Source organism: Phyllobates terribilis, unplaced genomic scaffold (assembly GCF_046119375.1).
Source record: "Phyllobates terribilis strain yellow unplaced genomic scaffold, ASM4611937v1 Scaffold_209__1_contigs__length_3470805, whole genome shotgun sequence".
NCBI lineage: Eukaryota > Metazoa > Chordata > Amphibia > Anura > Dendrobatidae > Phyllobates > Phyllobates terribilis.
The window spans coordinates 289,623-296,098 of NW_027362969.1; the positions used below are offsets into that span (position 1 = coordinate 289,623).

General features: G+C 47.3%; 1 long non-coding RNA gene across 1 annotated transcript in view; it reads left to right on the forward strand.

Moving 5' to 3' along the window:
• LOC141213715 (uncharacterized) overlaps positions 1-2,854 on the forward strand; it is a 70,044-nt gene extending 67,190 nt beyond the window's left edge. Inside the window, exon 3 of the long non-coding RNA XR_012283082.1 lies at positions 2,448-2,854. This is a non-coding gene — a long non-coding RNA (uncharacterized lncRNA). The remainder of the gene's footprint in view (positions 1-2,447) is intronic.
• Positions 2,855-6,476: the final 3,622 nt, after the last annotated feature.

The following is a 6,476-nucleotide window of genomic DNA, read 5'->3' on the forward strand; positions in this document are numbered from 1 at the left end:
CTAACAGTCCCTCACTACCTTCAAGTCCACACTTACTGCAGCAAAACAATCATACTTCTCATCTCTCATATCATCCCTGTCTCACAACCGTAAACAGCTATTCAAAACTTTCAGTTCTCTCCTCCGTCCCCCAGCGCCTCCTTCATCTCCTCTCATCTCAGCCGAAGACTTTGCCACATTCTTCAAGCAGAAGGTTGACACTATCAGACAAATCTTTTGACTAAAGTCCCCACAGCCCCTCCTCACACCTACTCAACCATCCTCCTCCAAAACCAGCTTCTCCACCATTACAGACAATCAACTCTCCTCTTTACTCTCCAAATCACACCTCACCACCTGCAAACTTGACCCAGTCCCGTCCCAACTCATCCCTAGCCTTAACACTATTCTCATCCCAACCCTAACCCACCTTTTCAACCTGTCACTAACAACTGGTGTCTTCCCCTCATGCTTCAAACATGCCTCGATCACACCCATCCTCAAAAAGCCATCCCTTGACCCATCCTCTCTGTCTAGCTATTGCCGCATATCACTTCTCCCCTATGGCTCAAAACTACTGGAACAACACGTCCATTCTGAACTGTCCTCCCACTTCTCCTCTTTGACCGCCTCCAATCTGGCTTCCGACCGCACCACTCCACTGAAACTTCCCTGACTTAAGTCACCAACAACCTACTAACTGCCAAATCCAGGCAACACTACTCTGTCCTCCTCCTCCTGGACCTGTCATCTGCCTTTGACACAGTCGACCATTCCCTCTTACTACAGACTCTCATCTCTTGGCATCACGGACTTGGCCCTATCTTGGATCTCTTCATACCTAACTGACCGGACATTCAGTGTCTGCCACTCACACACCACCTCCTCATCTCGCCCCCTATCTGTCAGTGTCCCCCAAGGTTCAGTCCTAGGACCCCTGCTCTTCTCCATCTACACCTTCGGCCTTGGACAGCTCATAGGGTCCCATGGCTTTCAGTATCACCTCTATGCTGATGACACACAGATCTACCTCTCTGGATCCGATTTCTCCTCCCTACTAACCAAAATCCCACAATGTCTGTCTGCTATTTTATCCTTCTTCTCTGACAGGTTTCTAAAACTTAACATAGACAAAACTGAATTCATAATTTTTCCACCGTCTCACTCAACCCCCCCCAACTGACCTATCCATCAAAGTCAATGGCTGCCCAATCTCCCTAGTCCCGCAAGCCCGCTGCCTCAGGGTAACCCTGGACTCTAACCTCTCCTTTAAGCCACATATCCAAGCCCTTTCCACTTCCTTCCGACTCCAACTCAAAAAATATCTCCCGGATCCGCACATTCCTCAACCACGAATCTGCAAAAACACTAGTGCACGCCCTCATCATCTCCTGCCTTGACTACTGCAACCTCTTGCTCTGTGGTCTCCCTTCTACCACTCGCACACCTCCAATCTATCCTAAACTCTGCTGCCCGACTAATCCGCGTGTCCCCCGCCTCTCCTCTCTGTCAATCCCTTCACTGGCCCCCCATTGCCCAGAGACTCCAGTGTAGGGCCAGCAATGGCAGCCCTGGGAGCAGCAGTACAGTATATCACTATAACCATAGTGAGCATCCAGGAGATGTGTGGCTGGCATGGCCGTGCTGTTTATGTGGCAGAAGCCACATGATATAAAGACAAAGTAGCACTCTGTAGTGCTAAAGCATGGAAACATGAAATACATGGAATCTGAATGTCATTACTGCTTTAGATAATAAGAAAAAATGGAGATGTTTAGCTCATAATTTGGCCAATTCACGCAAACCCAGCAGCCAACGACAAGGCACTTTCCGGTTTGCTGGGAACTGATGTAATGTGAATCCTCTGCTAGGCTAAAGCCTGCATTTATGGGTAGCTAGGATCCTGCTGCAATTAAATCCACCACAGGCTGGAGGGTGGAGCGCTCGGTCAGAGAGACAATATACAAATAGCAAAAAACTGACTGTCACTTCCAAATCAGAAGACTGGTGTGTACAAGTCCCCTCTGGAGCGGAGCTGCGCCCACTAGTCGGGTTCTGCCCGGGAGTATGTATAATGCATATATCCCCGCCGTCCCCGGGTCAGAAACCAGCGACTCCGCACAGTGCACAGTCTCTGCGCTGGAGGATTTATAAGTCTGCAGTTACACACTGACCCCACAACCCCTTACAGCAGCCAACCATTTGCTGTGTGTGTAATACCAGGGTGAACCCAAGGTTATGGAATGATTTGTACTCACAGAACAATAATAAAACAATATATTTGTCACTTAGTTGATTTCCTTATAGAATGATCAGACTCGCAGAATTGCAAGAAATCAGTTCTACAGTTTTGTAGGAAAGACTTTGCCCATAAATCCAAAAGACTTTGCTAAAACATCTGAAAAGAATTCTGCCACCATCCCTTTCTTTTAGGAAGGATAATGGCCGTTCTCTTTCTTCCCTTTCAGAAGGCGTTTAATGTGTCCAGCGACTGCTCTGCACTTATACCGCTGGCAAACACCGCAATGAGGAGCGACGTCCAGGAAAGTCAGGCGCGCGGCTTACTACGTCTGGGGAGGCGCAAAGAAGCGCTGGAGAGCGCAGAACTGCTGGGAATGGAATTGGAGACATTATAGGGAAACATTATTTCTCCAACTTGAGAAGAAAAAGTTGCTTTATTATGTTTAAAAGTAAAAATGGATGAAACTTACCTTTTTTTTTTAACTAGAGCATAATAGTATGGAAAAGTTGTCATATTTGCATTGGTCCAGGATCTCCTTCTGCCAGTGCCACCTATGTGAGAATGGAGCTGCCAACACCTGGGACCAGCGCTGATATAGTGTTGTGGGAAAACGCTGCAAAGTCAGAATGCTTTACAAAATAAGTGTTGTGTAGGGGGGCATGTCCGGCAGCCATTGGGTGCGTATGTGTCCAAGGGTCTCCGAGTTGCACAGAGGGCTCATCCCGGCATGGAGGGCCATCAGTGTGACTCCTCTTGGTTACAAGAAGCTTATGGGCCATTTTCAGATGAGTTTGGCTGAGCTCCATTAGCATGGCCTACGCGATGCTCAGAGTTGCGGCCTCACTTGAGCTGAGGTGGGAGACCAGAGGACCTTGTCTGCCATTGTCCTGTTACGAATGGGCCCCAGACTGTGAGACCCGACTCAGAAACACATGGCCCCTTAGCAGCGCTTCACTAATTGGTACTGTCCGTTACCACAAGATGGCGTAGTTGGCCCAGACCAAGGGTGCAGTTCTAGGTAGACATTGTCCCCCCTGATACCATCACCTATTTACCAGCGCTCAGAGGGAGAGCGAGAGGAGACTGAGGAACAGGGCACAGATACGCCCTCACAGACATTATCGGGCGCACGTACAGACTGATGTCAGCCATACCAGTGCAAGTGGCAGTATCTTTCATTAGTCAGCACATGTAATATGCAGGTACTGTTATGTCTGACCTTATTCTGAGCATAGTACTCTGCTGCCCTCAAGTGGTGAATGTGAAAACTGAAACATCTCTGCACATATAAATAAAAATGATTATTCTATCATAGCACCACCATATTCTGCAGCACTTTCCAATTAAGTAATGACCTGTACAGACAATAATAACAATAAAATGTAAGACGTTTTATCCGTTACAGGAGGAGTGAGGGCCCTGCTCGCAAGCTTACAATTTATATACTGAACTCTCTCAGCATCTTAAAGAAGGAAGGGGGAGGAGCTAGCAGAAGGGGGAGGAGCTAGCGGAAGGCACAGACCTTCTGCTGCAAGTTCTCCTGAAACCACAGTTACTTCTCCATGGAAGATTGCAGCTGGTGTTTATACATAGAATCCTAGAACATTAGAATTGGAGGAACCTCCAGGGTCCTAGTGTCCAACCCCTGCTCAATGCAGGATTCACTAAAGCATCTCAGACAAATGTCTGTCCAGCCTCTGTTTGAAGACTTCCATTGAAGGAGAATTCACCACCTCTCGTGGCAGCCTGTTCCATTGAAAAACGCACCAAATCTGCAGCGTGTGCACACAGCCTTGTTGTTCTTTTGGTCACAGGCAGGTCTTTGCACAGTCCTGAATGATAAGTACAGCACATACACGCTAAGGCTATGTGCCCACGTAGCAGATTTGATGCAGAGCGTTTTTGCCTCTCTCTGGCAGAAAAAAACGCATGCAGATTTACATGCAGACTTACATGCAGATTTACATGCATTTTTTCTGCCAGACAGAAGTGTTTTTTCAGCATTTTTTCAGCGTTTTTTCAAGCACTTTTCCAAGTGATTTTGAGCATCACTTGGAAAAGTGCTTGACAAGTTGGTCACACAATATAAATCCATGCAACCGGCAACCGGCATGGATTTATATTGTGTGACCAACTTAGATGCTTTAAATGCTGCATCTATAGTAAAAAAAAAAAAAGAATTAAAAAGTTAAAAATAAAAAAACCCTGTATACTCACCTCTCCGGTCTCCTCCCGGCGGTGTTCTCTCTCTTCGGTGTCCCGCGGTATACTGGCAGGACCTGCGGTGACGTCATTTAGTCAGCTGATGGTCACGCGACCATCACCTGACCTCTGACATCATCGGTCGCATGACCATCAGCTGACTAGATGACGTCACCGCAGGTCCTGCAAGTACACCGCTGGACGCCGAGGAGAGAGGATCGCCGCCGGGAGCAGACCGGAGAGGGGAGTATACAGGTTTTTTTATTTTTAACTTATTTATTTCTTTTTTTCACCGCTTGGTAGCCGGGATGAAGAGGAGTTGTAGTCTCTTCTTCATCCTGGGTACCACACGCACCCCGATTACGCTGCAAAGTCTCGGCCATTGAATTTAATTGAAACGCAGCAAATCCACATATACCTGCGGGTTTGCTGCTTTTCAATGGCCGCGTAATCGCGGTAGAAATGGTCATGCTGTGTTTTGCAACGCAATGTGAATTCGGCGCGCTAATTAGCGCATCATGTGCACAGCACATCCCAATTCACATTGCTTTGCATGGCAGACGGTTTTACATGGGCACATAGCCTAAGAGCGGGGAGCGGCTCTAGTGTCACCGGCTGGGATGGCACAATCACTGTCAGCAGGATACAGGGGACATTATCAGAAAGGAGGAGATGACGTCTCTTCCCTCTCGCCTATCAGAGAATAGATGGCTGTATACGGGGGGCCTTATCCTCCTCTATTACACAGCACTCAGCTCCTAAAGGGAATGATTTGACCATAATACAATATATTTGAGTGGGGCCAGTGCTCCAGGTTTACCTTCATAATGTTGAATGGAGATTGATCAGTTCCAGTGTGTCTGAACAGGGTCCGAGCCCACATCTCCTGAGCTCAGGCTTTACACTGAGCATCACTGTCACGGAGGTCAGATTAGAAGGGCATGGAGCACGATGTGGATGGTTGCCCCCGTATCCGCCATTACCTGGACTGCTAGCTTTCCCTGGACACTCTGGATCAGCTCCTCCGTCTTGTCGAGACCTCTAAGGGCCTGTTCACACAAGCAGATAAAATATCATTCAGAGTTTCATCCAGAAAAGTGGGAGAATTCTTTCCTCACTTGTCGTCCATGTGCAGTCCAGATCTAATCTGGCTTTTTAACCATTTACAGTTTCCAGGGCTACAGGATTGCAATGTATCTGTATAAAGCAGATTTTTTTCTGTACCCATAGACTTGAATGGGTGAATCTTGTCTGACGGATGAAACGAGGACATGCTGCCATTTTCTTTCTTTATTTTTTGCTCACACACAGATTCGATCAGTGACAAAAAAGAAAAATGACTCCTCTGCACTTTCCCATTGAATCCCATTGGTCTGAGTGCCGTCCATTTGTTCCACAGACAACTTTCCTACTGAAAATACATTTGTGTGAACGAGTCCTAAGAAAGACCTTGTAATTGGTTATTAGATGTTGACTGAAGTTTGGCTCTGAAAATGCAGGGCTCTTAAAGACGTTCTCTAATACTTTAATGCAGATGATTTATGCATAAAATAGGTGGTCTATATCAGATCGTTGTAGGTCCGACTCTTGGCTCCCCACCAATAAGCTGTTTATAGCTCTGGCAACGGCCGGATGTAACTTGTGAACAGAGCGCACCCCAGTGGCCACTGCCTGGTGCTGCAGATCACCTCCGGTACTCCTCAATAGCTGGTCTGCACCCGGCAGCGGCCGCAGTGTAAGGAGCGGTTTTGTTCCACTTTGAACATTGCCTGCATCTTGCCAGAGGTGATGACAGCTGATCATCGGGGGGCCGATGGTTGGACCCCCACCTATCTTATATTAATGACCTATCCAGTGGAGTATAAAAGTGTTTGATAACTCCTTTTAAAATCTTGTTTCCATCCCATTGTCTTATACAGCGTGTATCTGTGTTCTTTCTGTAACCAGATGGGCCTGACCTCTGATGGTTCTTCTAGGCTTCTATTACAGCTCTTACAGCCCCAGCATGCATCATTTGTGCTGGAGAGGAATATGAAGACGCAGGAGCAAATAG